Genomic DNA, 20,190 nt, shown 5'->3' on the forward strand with positions numbered 1-20,190 from the left:
ATGATAGGGCCAACGCTTAGACGGTTGTGCCACTCGGGAGCCCTTAATGCATGGTTTTAATTTAGTCCTGGGCCTTCACTTGTTTTCGGCCTTGTCCTTTATGCCCAGAGTGTCTCCAGATTTCTTGAACCTTTTGAGGATGATATGCACTGCAGAGGAAAAAATTCCCCAAATTCTTGCTGTCTCTCATTGTGGAACACTGGGCCTCATTCACCAATATCTTCCTAGGCTTTTTCTTAAATTTGTTCTTGAGAAAGAATTTTAAAGAGTCTATGTCCGATTCATGACGTGTTCTTAAACCACAGAATTATTCACACCTTCATGCTCTTGAGTGTGTGTAGATTCTGTACATAGCTAAGAACCAATCCCAAATAGGAAAACAGGAATGCAATCTTCATGAAAAATGTGTAAGCTGGTTTTAAGAAGAAATTTCTTCTTAGGAAAAGTTGGTGAATGAGGCCCATTGTTCTTAAACTCTTGGATTATTCGCTGATGCATTATTTGGCAAAGTGGTGAGCCTTTACCCATCCTTGCTGTTAAGGGACTAGGCCTTTCCTGGATGCTCCCTTTATAGCCAAGCATGACTGCATCACCTGTCTGATGATTTTTAAACATTTCACATTCCCTATTGCAGCTTTTTAAGAATGAGAAGAATTTTTTTTACAAAAAACAATCAAGTTGATAAGCCAAAACATCATGTATCTGTCTGTGTAGTGTTTTCACTAAAATACAGATCAAAGTGGATTAAAGTGATCTTGGGGCTGCAGGTACTGGCCTTCTGCAAATATCTGTAAAAAAAAAAACAAAAAACAGACAATTTAGGGAGGCCTCTTCATGTCATGATGCTTCTAAACTATGGACCTCAATTCCACCTTTCATCTTGCAGTCAAACTTGGTGCACACTTTTAAGAAACATTTGAAAACATCAAAATTTTTACTTTACTATGCGCAACTGATTAAATGGATCTAGTTACTACCCATCTTTGCATGCTGATAGCTTATGACTGCCCTCATAGGCTCTCTGCCCAGAGATTGGTTTCGGTGTCCAAGACTGAACAGACTAGTGGAGCGAATGCAGTCTGGCTCTGCTCTCCTGCTGGAGGAGTGTCTCACACTCTCTCTGCTCTGCAGGTTTTCCATTCATGGCCATAGCTTTGCTTCCTCTGAAGCGCACGGTCGGATCAGCCGGGGGTCCGGTTGGGAGGTTTAATCAAATCAAATGCAAATGGAACAGGCAGTAAAACGAGAACAGAATCATTGAGTTTGGAGAGACTGGTGACTCACAATTTCATGTCAGAGGCTCCAACATGATGCTTTGACAGGCTCTGAATTAGTGACAGCTTGGCTGATAATGGCTCTTCATTATGCAGAGAGATGCTGGTGTTATTGTGAGATCAGATGCAGCTTCAGTTATAAACCATGGAATCATTACTGCTGGTTTTGTGAGTCTAGGCACTAAGGTCTACTTGATGCTCAGCGTTACAAGATAGCTTTGGTTTTCAAGATTGTCTCTGAGAGGCTAGATCAGGGGTCATCAGGTAGATTTATCCTGGCCAAATTCTTGCTAGCAAATAGGAGATATTCTAGAAATACAATGATTTTTTTTTTTTCTTGATTTCAGTATTCAGAATACTGAAATGTGAAAAAAACACATGGTTATTGTATGTCACATGTGAAATACATGTGACTTCTTATTTTTCTGAGTGAGTAAATTATATTACACTTTGCTGTGCTGAAACACGAGCATGTTGTGAAGGGCTTTGTTAAGAACTTGATTGTGAAGGCAGAGACAGTGTGGCCTGCTCTGATGCAACAATTTTGCTAACTACTCTAGCTGATGTTAACTAGGTTCAGGAACATATTGTCTGACAAATTAACGTTAGCACATCATCCACTGTGGAGAAAAGACCTGGTGTAGAAGACTATGAGTTCTTATAAGCATCCAGCTTTAGTATTAGATCATTAGCCCATCTGAAGACTCATCTGACACAAAAACCTACAGATTAGTTAGGACTCCACCAATCACACAATACCACCTGCACTAAGAGGGCAAAGGCAAACACAAGCTTCCTTCGAGTCATGTGAAGCCAGCCATGCAGCCGCTAACGCTACATCATTGAACAGAGAAGAATGCAAACCGCCAGTTCTGTTACATCAGCTAACAGACACCTATGCTCACTAGCATTGGGCTGAGTGATGGGGGGAGACGAGGGGCCATCCTTCTCACCCAGAGAGAGTGAAGCCAATTGTGCTAACAGCCCTTAATTTTGGCCAAAATAGATTTGTTTTCATTATTTTTTTCCTTCCCCCCCAGTTTACCCAATTTCAGTTCATTAACTCTTACAGATACTTGAAAATCAAAACTAGTCAGAATCCCTATTTGATGCTGGAACAATGTTCGACAATGTTTAGTGTTCATTGACCCTATCACATAATTTTAATAGAACTGAAAAAAGTTTTGGAGAGTGGGCTGAGGCTGGAGAAAACTTACTCATAAATAACAGCAAATTTGATGATAGCTAGAGCTAGATTTATAACATGCCTTATTTTAGACTGGCTTTTCAACAAGGGTGGAGTGTGTGTATGACAGACCGTGGTAATTATCATACCTTAGCATCATTACAAAGTGGGAAAATATGAGCCAGATGCCCATAAAAGCTGATCTCAGATCAGATTTCCCTCAATCCAACAACTACGCAGATAGGGGGCATTGCAAGTGTTGTAGCACAGCATGGGTGGGTTGCATTGATGTATGGAGAGCAATGGAGCAACAGTCATGCCTCACTCTCAAAAATAAAATCCATTGACTTGGCTTGCACATATGATTCTATGAAAAAAGCTTTAATTGGTATACAATATGTGGAGGTTCTATAAACTTTAAAAAGACAAAAACAAAATAAGACAAACAAAATACTGGACAACAGGATGAAATAGCTGCTGCTGGGATGGGGATGGTGGAAAAATGCGAGGCTACTTAGTACTAACTAGTGATATTAGCAAAGCTAAAAAATGCATTAGCTTGCTAGCTTTTACATTTTGGTTGTTTTAGCATTTGCTGTATATGCAATGTTACTCTGCAAAGCTGTAGCTTTTTGTGAACACCACCACCGCTGTCCACAGTAACTCACTGAATTGGCTGGAGTTGTTCTCAACTGATTGGTTGGCTGGACTTCAGAGGGCCAGTGAGGGTGGCTGAAAGCTATCCATAGTGAATGCCTGATGTCCTCCTCCATGTCACCATGCCATTCCTGTGGCCAGCAGGAAGCCCAGGACCAAGCTGTTCTATCAGGGAAAACTGGCAGAGCAACCCTTTGGTGATGCCGGTCCAGCCTGGACACAATACTGAGTTATTTATGTCCAAAGCCTTATGTTAAGGGTGTGCTTGAAAAACAGAACTACAGGATTGATATGCATTTCACCATATGGGCTGAGCAGCTGTTGTTTCTCACAAACATAGGTGTTCATTCTTCCGTAAGTTTCCATAGGCTTCCTCCTGTTTGTTCCTTGGGAGACAAATGGATTTTTTCCCATTGAATCCAGGTTCTCGCTTGTGCTTCTTGTGCAATTATTGCTCAGGCTTAAGAATTCAGCCACAACAATGAGCTCCTCTGCAGACAAGCTTCTTCTCATATGTTTCCACTTGAGAATGCTTCACTAAGGCATTGCATTGTACTGTAGAAATCTGAAGATTAAAGCTCCATACCAGTTCTTTCATGGATCGTGGTCCTCACATGTCAAAACAGGTTTTCCATATCAAAAGCTTGGGTAGTACTTACTTAGAGCTGTGCTAATTAAGATTTCTTCGGATTTTGCAACTCTTCCATTAGTGTTGATGATGCCAGTGGCAACCTGCACTGAATCGTGTCAGACCATGTGTGAATACATCAGTTAGCTGGCATATTTAAAAACAGAAAACATAAATGCATATGGTGACATCGATTTAAGTAAATAAAGAATTCTCAAATGGCAATAAAAACAATTGGAGCTACAATGAAACAAGCCAGTTAGACATGCGTATTTAACATCTTCAACAGATTTATAATGATTTTTTTTCAGCCCAGGAGAAGGCTCACCTCAAAACTACAGTACTGTGCTAAAGTCAAAGATAAAACAGCCATTAAGTACGAGTTATTAATTTTTTAGGAAATAACAGAAACCATACACTATTAAAAATGATCATTCTGCCTGGGCTCTTTAGTAAAGACAATGGTTCTACACTTTCAGAAAAAAAGATATGAAACTGTCACTGGGGCAGTACCCCTATTGTCACTGGGGTGGTACCCTCAAAGGTACATCTCAGTACCTTTAGTCAGGGAACATAATTGTACCATAATCCATTGAAATGATATTTTCTAAGTTGTATTGACTCCACACACCCCGTCTAGTCTCCAGGCTTTTTATTGTATAAACTAAAAGTATAAATACATGCTTTTCACCTGGCAAAAACTTATTTAAGGTACACAATTGGACCTTAAAACCACTGGTTTACCTTTGAGGGAACATTTGCATTGTTTGTATCTTGATATAGAGAAAACATACCTGTACAGAACCTTTATTTCTACCAGCGTATGTAGAACCATGAATACCTAAAAAAAAATTCATGCCTAATAGTTTCTTTGCATCATTAAGTTGTTATTCAGATTGATGGAGAATGTGTTTATTGTTCTATATAGAACCTTTTTGATAAGGATTCTATATAGCGCCAGAAAGGGTTCAGCTATTCTTATATGTTACAGTGTCAGGCTTGTAACAATAGCAGAACTCTTTATGGTGCTATATAGAAACCTTCAAAGTTCAGTCTTACAAGTTGGTTGCTTTTATTACTTCTAACCATCCAAATAATCCCAAACACATTCAATGATGCTGAGGTCCAGGGTGGTCAGTCCATTGTTGTGAGAACACCAGCAGCTTCTTTGTCTGATTTACTTCAGTAATGGCCTCTTGACCTATTTTGGGAGTTTCAGACTCACAGTGCTGAGTCATTGTCTCACAACTGAAGGATGAACAGAGACAGCTGTGGATTTTTTCAGATCTAAATCACAAGTGGAGCTTGATTTTCTCCTCTCTCTCAATGATGAAAGCTTTAAGTGCTGTTTATCTGATGATGACAGCTTTGGTGGTCTACCAGGTTCAATTCAGTGTTTTAACTTAAATAAGTAAGTGTTTGCATTAAGATTTTGAGTTAATTGAACTGTTAAGTTAATGTAAATGTAAAACACATTATTATTCAATTAAATTACTATTAGAAGTTCACTTAACTTATAGTAAGTTAACAGAATTTTAAAAATGTGAGGCAACCAGGTTAGTTTGTTAAAACACTGAATCATTTTACAGTGTTGTTAAGGGCTTCTTTTTCTCTGAATGTTTTAATATTTGATCTCCCCAAAAATATCTCCTAAACATTGTACTGAATGCACTTAATGACCATTTTGATTGGAAATTAATGAAATGAAAAGGTCTCTTTTGCACAGTAATGTATAAGCAGTACTCAGGTTACTCAGTAGAGTGAGTATTAGAAAATGGGGCAATGTACTACAGTGTAAGGGTCTATAAATTATAACTTAGCTGCATTATTTAGTATAATACAAAGCAAGTAAACAACAAAGCAAATGGCACACGCCTGTAAATGTGTTTCCTGCTCTTGAATAATCCATTATAGATTAACTTCACACTCAAAACTGGAACACAGTGGTGCTGGAGGGTTTCTGCATCAGTCCCTGAGTCAACACTAGACAGGATGACCTGGTACTAGTGGCCTCCACGTTTGAGTGTTCTTCCTCTGACCACTGAACTCCGAGCTACTCCATGTTTTCCCCACGCCAGCGTGACGACTCAGTGGCTTTGCCATGGTTAAATAAAGGCTAACATATTCATCTTAATGTCTGTGTGTGCCTTTGTTATGTTTCAGATGGAACGTGTCTGTATGTTTAGAAGGTTCAATAGACTTTGACATTCTATGTTTCCTTCCATATTAGAGGCAACCTGTGCTGGATCATGTCTAGTTTTGTTATATCAGCAGTGACACTCAGATACTCTATTCCTGCTCCTTTCTCTCTCTCTCTCTCTCTCTCTCTCTCTCTCTCTCTCTCTCTCTTTCTCTTTCTCTACTTCTGTCACTCACTCGTCTTTTTTCTTTAATTTCCCTTCTTTTATCTTCAATTTATTTTGTTGTTTGTGAGAATCATTATAATCTTTAAAGTGTTTCAATAATTAAAATTATTATTATACTGTTATATATACTTATATTATTATTATACTGTTATATTATAATATATATCACAAAACAGATTCCGGTGCTACAACCTGATTGGCTGAGCTGTTGTAAAATCCACGATATATGCACACCTATGACCGCCTCACAAAAACTGAACTGTGTATTACTACACCGTGGCACGGTCTTTGACTCTCATGCTGCTCGCATGGACCACCAGGTATATTGAGGAAGTAAGAACATGTTTTTTGTTTAAACTAAGTGGCAGGCAATGTTCTTAACCAGAACTAGGCTGGTCAGCTAGCCAACAAAAAAAATAGCAAACGTGCTAAACAGCTTCATCATTAATATCACAGACTTGAATTAAAGCACTTATGGTATGATTAACTGTGCAATGGCAGTATGAAAGTCTAAAAATGTCACTTGAATGGATTACCCGCTTCAAATGTCCATGTTTCAGTCAGAGGTTGTGTCAACCCCATGCTGAATCCCTAAATAGTGTGCTAGCTATGACAGTTAAAAAACTTTAGACTCTACAGCCAAATAGTGCACCATTTATCGAGTACGGATGTGGCTGATTCACAAATGACTATTTCTTAGCTGTGTTTTGCACTGTTGGGATGCAGGATCCAGTATTTAAATTCCTACGTAGTGCACTATGTAGAGAGCAGGGAACCATCTGAGATTCAGCCCCAGCGTGAGAAGTGGAGCGCCGCTGGATTGCTGGAGTGCTAAATAAGATTAAGTGGTAATTTGGTAAGCACAAAGTTCTTATTAAGCCAACATTTTTGCATGAAATAGTGCAAAAGTTTTAAAAAATCATGAAATGACTGTAATGTACAGCGATGGATGACCAAACAGTCTCCTCAGTCAGTGGTCCATGGTTGCTCCACAACAGTACCGTATACACCATTTCTTGGTGGAATACTAAGTATGGCACACAGCGAGTTTGAGCTACAAAAAGCACCCAAAACCCAAATCTCCCCTCATATCACATGAAACAAACAACCTGAACTGGACCAGATCTGTTTGTGATAATGATTTGGGGGTGAGAAATGTAGGAATCACAGGCAGAGCTGCAAACTGGCAGCTGACTTGAAATTGTGAAGAGGGTAACTTGACATTTGGCTCCATACATTATAAACATGATAAAGGCTTGTCTGTTTTCAACAAGCAGGTCTTCTATGCAGTACATGGTCTGTCTACATCACGTGTTCATTTACAGCGCTGATCATCTCACATTGCATGACTCGTGAACGCTTTGAGTCATAAAACTCAAACATATCAGGAGGCCTGTGATCATTTTGAGTTAGATCACAAGGATAAAGATTGACTCCTGTGTTCTCACACAAGCAATCATACACCTAGTCAATGACTTCTGATCGAGCTCCCGGCCTAAATAATACCTTCAGATAGGGAAAAATTGTTGGAAGGGGCAAATTGGGGTTCAAATCTGGCTGAAAACCAGTGTAGTGTAGTGTAGGCCAAGCTTTATCACTTTAAAGTACTATAACTTGTTCATGCATTTGTTACAGGCAGAGCTGATTAAGCTCTGTTACTTTAAAGTGCTGCTACTAGTTTTTAAGGTTCTAAATGACCTGGCGAGATACTGGCCTTCTATTAAGACCTTCCATAAGATACAGAAAATATGGAGAGGCCTATTATGCTTCTAAACTGTGGATCTCAATTGCACTTTCTATGAGACAGTCAATCTCAGTGCACACCTTTAAGAAACATTAACAAATGGGCCTCTTTAATTTAGCATTTAATTAAAATTCTACATCTCTTTTTAAGAGCTATTTATCCTTTTTAATGTGATCAGTGTCATTGCCTTAAATGATTTTAAATGAATACAGTTTCTGCTATTATTGTTAAGCTGTATCACCTGCACTCTGAGCTGCCACTGGTATGAAAAGTGCTCTATAAATAAAGATATTGTTATTAGTATTAGTAGTAGTAGTAGTAGTAATTTTGCATAATTTGAAAACTTGAAACATTTTATTAATATCACACTTTCATTCTTGTTAAGCAGGTTTCTTCTGTAAGGTTGCGATTTTGGAGGTTTTGTTCAGACAGCGACAATATGTATATGCACTGGATGTGACATTTTCAAGGCAAAGAAAGGCAACATGAATGTGAATTAAACATAATAAGATTTAGACCAATTTATTTAATTGATTTATCACTCTAATCAAAGGAGAGAGCTATCACATTTCAGAGTAAACCAAACATTGTGCTAAGACTTCTTCCCAAGGCAGCCAAAGGCTTTACTGCCTGACCAGGGATTTGAGCCTCAATCTACAGTGTACAAAGTTGTAATATTACATAGTATGTAATCTAATGACTGTGAACTGGTGGGTTATAACTCTGTTTAAGATCTCAGCAGAGCCTGGTATTAATTCCCATTTTACAATAACACAAACTTGATTTAGCATCCCTTGATGTTGACATTTTGTTTGGATGCTAATCACAATCACATTATGCAATGTGAGGCTTTCTTAAAGACATTATTAGTGCTTTAGTGGTGGAATGTCCAGCACTGTGGTAACCTGGAGGGAAATATGATGTATGGCTATATATGCACATATAACATAAAGGAATAAGCATATATTGTGAAATATTTGTACATATATGTTCTGTACATATATGTAAGTATTAAATAATGGACATATATGCATAACATATAACTATACATGCATGTATTGAATACACCCCAGTACTATTATAATTGCTGCTATTTTATCTTTTTGATTTAAAATATTCAATTGTTTAACTGTGAAAGGAAACAACAATAATGCAATAATAATAATAAATAAATAATACAATAATTGCATAACTTGCAATGTACATGTTTTTAGAATTTAGTTGGTAGAAAGTCTGGGAACGAACTAAAGAAGCTGCATAAAAAGCTTATATTATATAAGATGGTACATATAAATAATACATGCCATCCAGATATAAATATTTTCTAATATATATTGTTGAACATCATTTTTACACATATTTGTTTGTAAATGCTGATATGTGACTGAAATATATGCCCCATATTTAAAAATGGTCAATTTCAAGTTAGTTGGAATATATTTCACATATACGTCTATATGTAAATATAAGCTGGATATAAGGGGAATGCAAATATGTTTCCACATATGCTAATATATGCCATATAGTTAAAGTCCATATATTGCTATATATCTGATTTCCATATGGGGAACCATGCATCAGTGTCAGGTCGGGGTTGACGCAGGCTATTGGTACTGAACCAGAGGGGGAGCCAAAAAGCAACAAAGCTTATGGACCCTGAGCTGGCCCACCGGCTTTTTTTGGGATGAGATTGAGCTGATCCTCACAGAAACAGACCTTGAAGAACGGCAATATAAAACACAATTATTATACAAGCTGACCAAGAGGGCACTACGGTCTGCGGGCAAAAGGCCAGGGGCTCCAGCATCCCCTGGGTCTGCCTGGGTGCCTGCTTGGTTGTGATATCACAAAAATGTTTCATTCAGAATTTTTCCTATGTGGACTGGGGAGTGAATGGTACAGTCTGAACAATGTTTACATTCTATGTCAAATTCTTAATTTACAAAGTAAGAAAATCCTGTCTTTTCATTATATGGGCCAATTAAAAGGCACCTTACATATAGTTGATATGTAAGTCATTCAGAGTCATTCAGAGTGGTTTGATGTGAAATGGTTCATTGTAGAGAAACTTAGTGACTCATTTATTTACAGTATTGGTGATAGAAACCAGGTCACAGTTAATATAATGCAAATATACCCACTTTATGTACTGTCCAAAAACCAGCGTACTGACATGTTTTCTGATTTGTTAATATGTAATATTGATGATCCTAAAATAGTAGCAAATCTTCCTCTTTTCTGGAGGACTATTCTGCCTTACAATGGCCTGCATGTACCTCTATGCCATTAATGTGCTTTAAAATGAACTTTTAGGCCAAAACCTTATCTCAAAAATGTTGTAAAACAAACAAACAAACAAAAACAGCACATTCATAACAATTTAATTATACCTTTCTTTGATGTAGCTTTTAGAAGCTTCAGATGTCTGGTTCCTATCACTACCACTGTAAATAATCCTGTAAGTTTCTCTAGAATGGAGCAATTTACATCAAACCACTTTGAATGACTTTGTTTACATCTTAACTATTGAATTAGGCAGATATTTATAAAAAATGGTGTAATTCCCCTTTAAATTCACAGATAAAAACCTTTTTAACTTAAGCAGTGGTTTGACACGAGTTAACGTCTCTAGAGGCTCAGAATGAAGACGGAATTTGGCAGCTACACTGGTCGTGAATGAATTCATGTCACCTCTGTCTGCATACCCCACTATTACACAGTGCTGTTTGATTAGCCGTGAGGAAAATATCTGGTTGTAACTGTGATTGTTGGAAGCCCTTGCTGAGAGAGGCTAATTACACTGCCAAACCAGGCAGCGGAGAGAGTAATCATCTCCAGTTTTCACTTGACTGAGTGTGCCTCTATGATTTTTGGAACATGAGCCGCGGTCTATTGTTGTGTTTTTCTCTGGGGAGCCCCCGGTGAAGCCGTCAGCCGCAGTGAGGGAGAGTTTGACTCGGGCTCAGACATGCTACGCTGCACTGGTGACACTTCAGCACTCTTCTCGCTCATGCACATGGACACCTGAGGCAGGCACACTTCACCTGGAATCAATCACAGGGTTTTAGAAAGATCTTTTCACCCTAATGCCATTTTTACTGCTATCCAGTAGATATAAACTTCCCAGTTTGAAGTTGCCACTTTATTAGAGATACCTACGTTGTAGCTACTTTCATTGGCCATTTTATCTGAAACACCTACCATAGAGGTTCACAGTGACAAATTCTAGCACATTTGTTGCTGCACATTTTATCAGCCCACTCCCCCTTCATCAACGGAAAGGCAACACAACAGGACCACCACTGACAAGATATATATTTGGTGCTGATCCATTCTCAGCACAGCAGTGACTCCAACATGGTAGTGGTGCAGTACGGAGCCCCGGAGGGGACGGAGGTAAAAAAAAAAAAATTAATAATAATACAAATAATTCGAGCGAAGGTTTTACAGTTCGTACGCACGTTTTCTTTTATTCGTGGTCATGATTTCTTAAATCATTCCCTCGTTTTCTTTTAAACGTGCGCACGTTTTCTTTACTTTGTGGGTACGTTTTTGTTTATTCGTGATCACGATTTTCTAATTCGTTCTGTTTTTCTTTTCATCTTTGTCATGTTTAATTTTTAACTGAACGCACGTTGTTTATTTTTTTTTTCGTGCGCAAAATCAATGTAGTACATACATGTCGTGTTATTTGTCCAGTGCAGAAGTAACTAACAGCTCCCTGAGACTGTCTGACGGGTTTTAATGTGTTAGATTGATAAGATAATGGACAGAGATGCTCATCAGGTCTGATTTTGATTTGGGGCGTTATGGACACTGTAGCTCCTCTTCACAGAAAACGGCCCTCGGATTCATCAGTGCAGCTGCAGTTTGGTGGTGAAATGAAGGAAGACAACAAACTACAACCACAATCTTCACTAAACTGCACTGTCTAATGATCATATTTAACGGAGATATAGACACAGCGCGGCCGCTTAGCGCTGTTTCTGCTCCCGCGACAAGCTGCGGTGTTAGAGATCATCACACAATTACAGGAAGAAATGGTCAGCGTCAAAGTTTCAACAAACTCAAATTAAACACACACAGAAACATGCATGTGGGATGAGGTCAAATGGCGAGAGAGTTTAATAGATCTATGGATTAGATATAGATATGTTAATGTGAGGATTTTGAAACGCTGATCATGTCTTCTTGTAATTGTGTGATGGTCTCTAACACCGCAGCTTGACGCGGGAGCAGAAACACCGTGGGCTGTTTGCTGTGAAGAGGAGCTGCAGTTTCCTCATAACCCCCTAAATCAAAATCAGACCTGATGAACATCTCTGTTCATTATCTCATCAGTCTAACTCATCAAAACCCGTCAGACGGTCTCAGGGAGCTGTTATCAAAACACAAACAATGTGCATTCAGTTAAAAATAAAACATGACCACAGTTAAAAGAAAACTAGAGAACGAATTAAAAATCGTGATCACGAATTAAAAAAACGTACCCACAAAGTAAAGAAAACGTGAGCACGATTAAAAGAAAACGAGGGAACGATTTAAGAAATCGTGACCACGAATAAGAGAAAACGTGCGTACGAACCGCAAAACGTTCACTCGAATTAATTATTTGTTTTTACCTCCGCCCCCTCCGGGGCTCCGTAGTGCAGCGTATATGAATAGTGACAAAAGAAAAAGCATTTTTACCACCTGAAAATGAGATGGCTGTTGGAATGGCTGAAAATAGATCACAGACTCGTGCTTTACGATGGCTTCAATCCGGTTTTTTAAGGCCGTGATGGCTCATTTTTCTCTTCTTTCACATTAGGATTGATTTTATCCAGTTGAAGTGACAGCGAGCATTCGTTTCAATAGTAGCTGTCTGTTTAATTAGGTTTCTCCTTTGGCCTTGGCTCTGGCATGGCGGCTCAGCTGAATGTAATGATTTACACGCTTCCTGTTGGAAATACACAGGAACAAGATTAGTGCATGATGATGGGTCAGCACTGACACAGTCAGGGTGAGTCAGAGGATCTTAATGGTGGATTTGATTTGTAATTTTATTTGCAGCATGTTTCGTTTGAAAATATGGCCAAAGAACAATTCAGTAACCCATAGACGTATAGAGATTTTACTGCAATGTTGCTATTCTATTTAAATATAAAACATTTACATAGTGAGTTACCTTATGAAATCACATTTGCTTTCGTTTTATAATTTGTTTTTACTAAGAATTAACTGGTTTACTGTGCGCTAAAAACTGTCCTAAAATCTGATTGGCTGTGCTTGAAGTCATCGCAAAATATTGAAATACACACACCTGCTGCCTCACAACAACTGAATTCTGTGTTACTGCACCAAGTCATGAGAAATCCCTATGCTGTCAATGGAATAATATTTGACTGTGATGCTGCTTGCATGGTATTGCTTAAGTAAGAACTTAAGAGGGGCTGGCAAGTTATTTTCTTAACTAGAACATGACTGATCAGCTAACAGGCTTAAGAACACAGGCTTTAAAGTAACTTAAATATGATTCATTGTGAAACTGAAATATAAAAGACTAACAAATATTTCACTTGAATATCTGCAAATGGCTCTCTCCTTCCTATATAGTGCCCTATGCAATTCAATTTTGGCTATGTTTGTCTAGTATGAAATGTGCATAAGTGGCCAAATTCCAAATGGATTTTTATCAAATATATTATGCATTGTTTAGGTGCAGGAGCCAGTATTAAATTCCTACGTAGTGCACTATGTAGGGAGTAGAAAGCCATTTGAGATTCAGCCCCACTGTGGGAGAAGGGCCTTAAACCAATGTTAGTTTGATGCTAAATGAGACTGGAAATTGAGCAAAAACTACTTAAAAGCAAAGCTTTTTGCATTCAACACTGCCATATGTGGTGCACAGGAGGGGGGGGGCGGGCACATGAGTGTGCAAAAGGATGTGGTGGATGGGGAAGGCTTTCAAGAGCTACTGAGACAAATAAAAGCTTTCCCTTGTGTTTAACCCCTTAAAATCCCAGGCTTATTACACAATAAGGCTTACTGTTCAGTAAATACTTCAATGCAAACTGGCTGAGCTATTCTTAGGATATTGAAGTGTGTAATATAACTTTGGGCCATTTAAAGGTTTAGTAATGAGTGGTATGTAAATCTTTAAAATAAAGAACTTTCTGTAGCCCGTCACTACATATTCCAGTTATTTTAATAGCTTTTTTACAACCCCATTTCCAAAAATTTGGGACGCTGTGCAAAATGTAAATAAAAACAAAATGCAATGATGTGCAAATAATTTAAACCATATATTTAATTGAAAATAGTACAAAGACAACACTTCAAATGTTGAAACTGAGAAATTTTATTGTTTTTTGAAAAATATTTGCCCATTTTGAATTTGATGCCAACAACACATTCCAAAAAAGTTGGGACGGGGGCAACAAAAGGCTGGTAATATTGTTTTGTGTAATGCTAAAAAAACACCTGGTGGTTGATTGAGAACAGGTCAGTAACATGATGGGGTATAAAAACCATCCCGGAGAGGCTGAGTCTTTCAGAAGATGAGGAGGGGTTCACCACTCTGTGAAAGACTGCATGAGCAAATGGTGCAACAATTTAAGAATAACGTTTCTCAACATAAAATAGCAAAGAACTTTTGCTTTTCGTCATCTACAGTACATAATATCATTAAAAGATTAAGAGAATCTGGAGAAATCTCTGTACGCAAGGGACAAGGCCAAAAACCAGTATTTGCTGGCCATGATCTTTGGGCCCTCAGGTGGCACTGCATTAAAAACAGACATGATTCTGCAGTGAAAATCACTGCATGGGCTCAGAAACACTTCTGTAAACCACTGTCTGTGGACACAGTTCATCACTGCTTCCACAAATGCAAGTTAAAACTCTAAAATGCAAAGAAGAAAACATATGGAAACAGGATCCAGAAATGCTGCCAATGGGCCAGAGCTCATTGGACTGAGGGGAAGTGGAAAAGGGTTCTGTTGTCCAACGAATCAACATTTGAAATTTCTTTTTGGAAATCATGGACGCTGTGTCCTCTGGGCTAAAGACCACTCAGCTTGTTATCAGTGCACAATTCAAAAGCCAGTATTCATGATGGTATAGGGGTGCATTAATGTGTATGGCACGGGTGGCGTGCACATCTGTGAAGGCACCATTAATGTGGAACAATATATGCATGTTTTGACAACATATGCTGCCATCCAGATGACGTCTTTATTAGGGAAGGCCTTGATTATTTCAGCGAGACAATGTCAAACCACATTCTGCATGTATTACAACAGCATTGCTTCATATTAAAAGAGTCTGGGCGCTAAACTGGCCTGTCTGCAGTCCAGACCTGTCATTTTACTATTTTCCTTTAAAAATATGGTTTATATGATTTCCATATAATTGCATTCTTTTTAATTTACATTCTGCACAGCGTCCCAAATTTTTGGGATTTTATTTTTTTATTTTTCGCTCATATAATCATGAATATATTATAGTTGTCAGCCTCTCCGTGATAGAGTTTGACATAAAGTTTGTTTACTTCATGCCATTGACTACATATACCTGCTTATGCCTGGCCCTGCATATCAGTATTGCATTCCATGGTCCACACAAGGAACACTTTTTAATATGCATTAATACAGAATTCACTTAATATGTGCACTCATAACTTTGCATATTTGAAATATTTTACAATGGCTTAAAATGAGGTTCAGCCATTCAGATTTCAGAACTGGTACTATCTGTCTTGTAATTGACATCACATTCTTGATTTCAGACTAGCCAGTTAATGATTAAGTGCAGATGACGGTTTGTTAACAGTCAAAGATTTGGCCAAAATTTGCATCCCTAGTGTTGACAAGTCCACGTCCACTTCTGACTTTTTCACTTTTAAAAAATGGGGAAAATATAATGGATGGTTTTTCTTTATTCAAAACAAGAGCATACACATAACAATAACCTTTAGCAAATACAATACATAATAAAATATCTCCTCTACTACTTACAAATGTGAATTGAGAATTGATTGAATACTTAGAATCTGCACTTTTAACTGAATGTCTTTTTTAAGTGAGCTATGAGTGAGAAATAGTTCATATTTACAGTATGCCTCATCATATGTCGCGTATGTTAGAACTGCAACTTTTAACAATTTACTATTATTTTTCATCATTCCTAGTAGACAATTTCTTAAGTATATTACAGAACCACCATGTAAATCTGGCACACAGCTCTTATGGTGGGTATAGAAGGGTAGATAGATTGTAGTACCTGCAGTATGGACAGCCAGCACAACTGCAACTGTTGGCTGAATTTGTGAGGAACCCCACCACCCCATCTAATCCCCACTACTCAGTGCTTTTATGGGCTATGTCCTCTGACTCATTACAGTGGGGTTGTTCTATATGACAGGGCAGGCTATACAAGAGCAAGTTGCATTGATTTCAATGCAGGTCTGAAGCTGACCATGCACTTTCTCGGTACAGCCAACACTACAACAGAGGCAGGCCACAAACAACTCAATTTTTCATACAAGCTGCAGACATATAACCCTGACTTGAAGGAGCTGTAGGCTTACTCTGAAAGCATGACAACTAGAGATGTTAAAGTGCCTATATGAAGGAAAAATGAAGGAAAATCAACTGCATTGATTTTGAAATGTTAGAATCAATTCTAACAAAATTCAGTATATTCTAATAATATTAAGTATACTGTAGCAACTGTGAGCTCTGTATGTCTAGTTCATTCTCATGTCCCGTAAGCCTTTGCAGCAGCCTCCGTTAGGGTCAGAAATGTCCATCTAGCCACAATTTAGCCACTGTTTACACTACTAGTTGCATATGTGTTGTTAGAGTGAACTACTGAGTTTGGCTGGTAATTATTTACTTTACCATTCATGTGAAATGTAACTGACTTCATCAATCCCCACTGGTTTAACATGGGTGGGCAGTCCTCTAGATGGCTAACAAGCATTAGTGCCATATACTGTAAGTGTATGTGTTTCCTGTTCATGCCTCCTCTGTGCCCAATTGTATGTAGAAGCGATTGGCATTCCATCTTTTTTCAGTGAGTCAGATCAATTGGCTTAGCTAACAAATAACTGCGCCTCTCCATTCAGTAGCATTGACAGCAATGTTATCTATCATTTTATTTGCAGTAAAACCTTATACTACCTTATTAACCACACACACACACACACAAACACACACACACACACACACACACACACGCACACACACATTTTCTAAGCCGCTTATCCTTCTGGGTCACTGGGGGGAGCCCGGAGCCTATACCAGCGGTCATTGGGTGGAAGGCAGAATACCCTGGACAAGTTGCCAGTCCATCGCAGGGCCCTTATTAACTAGTTAACATAAATTAGGTTTGTTAAAATCAGATGAATCAGATGTTGATAAGTAGCTTTCACTGGGTGGATTTCGAGAGGCAGGAATCAGGATCAGGACAAGCAGCTGGGCAAAATGCAGGAAAACAATCAACCAGTCAACAAAGTAAGGTGAAAGTCAAAAATTTGAGAAACTAATGAAGCACACTTTGTAATACAGCTAATAATTATATTAACAACCACCAAAAACAGAGACAAACAAACACAACAAGCAGCAGGTTTGGGGATAATGAGGGGATGGAGCAGGAATGTTCCAAGAAGATCCAAGAGAGGGGTCCTGTGATTTTCAGCTGCAGCATCACAAGATCTACCCACGGTTTTGTCTTAATTTAAAAAATAAATGAATAAAAATAAAATAAATCAGCTCTTCAATGCAAGGCAGCTCCCAACATTCATCTAAAAGAGCAGACTCATTTGCAGGACTGGCTCTAGCCTTTTGGGGGCTCTAAGCAGGATTTTGCTATCTTTATACCTGATGCGTTGTAAAATTAGAGGCTAATGCCTACCACAAGCTGTCTAAATTATATTACAACTGGCTAACGTGTTTGCTGATAGCTGGATGCTTGTTTGGGGTGCTAATAAATTACAGTTAAATGACAGAGAAGCTTCTCAGCTTTCTTAATTAAATTCTGTCTCACAAAGCAGTATTTATTGCTTAAACAGCTAACTTTAAGCTTAGTAACCATAGTGGCAGTAGTGACAGCTTTTTCACCATTATAAATGCTTTACTTTCTACATATTTAGTCAGTATGATTTCTTTGTCCTTCTTTGGCGACTCCTGCTCATAAATGTCATGCTTTCATGTGCACACGCATGAAGATTAATCACAGTCTTAAACGTGGATTAACAGAGGAAGTTGTTTACTGCTGTTGTAAAACAAGTTAACCGTGGTTGTATTTATTAGGTTTTGTGAAGCTGGAACTCGATCACTTTTTTCGTCCATCTACAAGACAGCAAACAAACACCCCAAAATAACATTCCTTTCTCTTTAAGCTTTTTCTCTGCACATTTTTTTTCTCGGCTCCAGTCGTGTACGTTCTTTACTGAGACAAAATTAACTCTTGCTCAGTTGCTCTTTTCCCCTGACTCGAGCATCTTAGACAATTTAATAGTACAGTTGGAAGCCAGAAGTTGTTAGGGGGCCCACTGTAGGCCACAGGGCCCAAAGCAGCTGCTTATGTCACTTATTAGGTAGAGCTGTGCTGCTTGTTTGCAAACAACATGTACTCTTTGTGTGTACTCATTTTTTGGTGGAAATAAAAGGCTATTTTAAATCAAACATAATTCACTACTATCACATGTGTGTTCAGTGTATTTTAAAACATATGTTTTAAAAAATTCTGAATCATAGAAAAATAATCAGTCAAATCAAATCCTGGTGCAATTTGATATTTCACAATGTATCACATGTATTTGAAAGTGTATTGTACCATTGTGAAGTCAGAGATTTACTACTCTGTTAAAGACTGTGTTCGGAGAGGACTTACTTTAAGCTGATGCCATATCTATCTTTTTTTCCTTTTTAATGTAAAAAAAGAACAGTTTGTGCATCCCCCCTGCTGTTAATGTCAGTTTGAGCAAGAAAAACAGCGCCGTGTGTGACACTTTCTCCCTCAACATCTGTCGTGCCTGGAGAGACAGCGAAGAATGCAGGTAAACACAGATCCCTGCTCTGTTGTGTGACGTATACCCCCCCACACCCACCAGCTCCTGCTTGTTTCCAGGAAAAGCCACCTTCACAAGCCAGAATGCCAGTGTATTTGATCCTGAATGTTTGGTGTTCATTAGATATTTATGAGCATCTGGGCATCTGTTCTAAACAGCATGGTGAGCATGACTATGGGCATTTTGCCTCTGAGAAAAAAAAGCCTTCTGCACATCATACAGGACCAGGACTCGACCTGACCAGTTGGACTGCCCTGAGCTTGCCAGTATCAGTGCTTGCACACGTGAAGCATGTAATCACATGCCAACTTTGACACCCCCCTAAAGCCTACACTGACAGAAATCTATCACTGCATTGAATTTACTATAAATGTATATATAATTTCCATGTGTATTAGATATAACAACACCTTTTATAATTCAGTTACTTGTGCAAAAATAATTATCAGCATAAATGTAATAGTTCAGTTAGTTTCATGGTTCAACTGAATTCTGGCACTATTTCAGTCACACATTACACCTGTTACTTTGACATAACTATATCACAAACATGTCACGGCAGATGTCATGGACTGTTCAGTAATTCACTCTATAGAGTGAGAGTGTCTGTGGGACTTTATACCCATTCAGTCAAAAGAGCATTTGTGAGCTCAGGGGCTGATGTTGAACAAGAAGGCCTGGCCTTTAATGGGCCTCTCTTTGTGCACAGGGGCACAGTCATGCTGGAACAGGAAAGGGTCTTCCCCAAACTGTTGCCACATAGTTGGAAGCATATAATTGTAATTGTAATAAAATGTCTTTGTATGCTGTAGCATTAACATTACCCTTCACTGGAACTAAGGGGGTGAGCCTAAACCCTAAAAAACAGCCCCAGACCATTATCCCTCCTCTGCCAAACCTTAGTGTTAACACTGTGCATTCCGATAGATAGCGTTCTCTTGGCACCTGCCAAACCCAGATTCATATATCAGACTGCCTGATAATGGAGTGTGATTCATCACTCTAGAGAACACGTTGAGTCTAGTGGCTGTTTGGAAGTGTTCTGTAGTGAGTGATGCAACAGAGAATAGGTGATTTTTACATGCTACATGCTTCAGCGAACAGCAGCCCCACTCTTTAAGTGTGCGTAGTCTACTGCTTCATGGCTGAGCTGTTGCTGTTTCTGGATGCTTCCATTTAAGAATAATAGGACTTACAGCTGGTGTCCCATTCTACAACAAATGGCAGTGTTTGTTTATGGAGATTGCAAAGCTATGTGCTTGATTTTATGCACCAGTCA

Source organism: Colossoma macropomum, unplaced genomic scaffold (genome assembly GCF_904425465.1).
Source record: "Colossoma macropomum unplaced genomic scaffold, Colossoma_macropomum, whole genome shotgun sequence".
NCBI classification, from domain to species: Eukaryota; Metazoa; Chordata; class Actinopteri; order Characiformes; family Serrasalmidae; genus Colossoma; species Colossoma macropomum.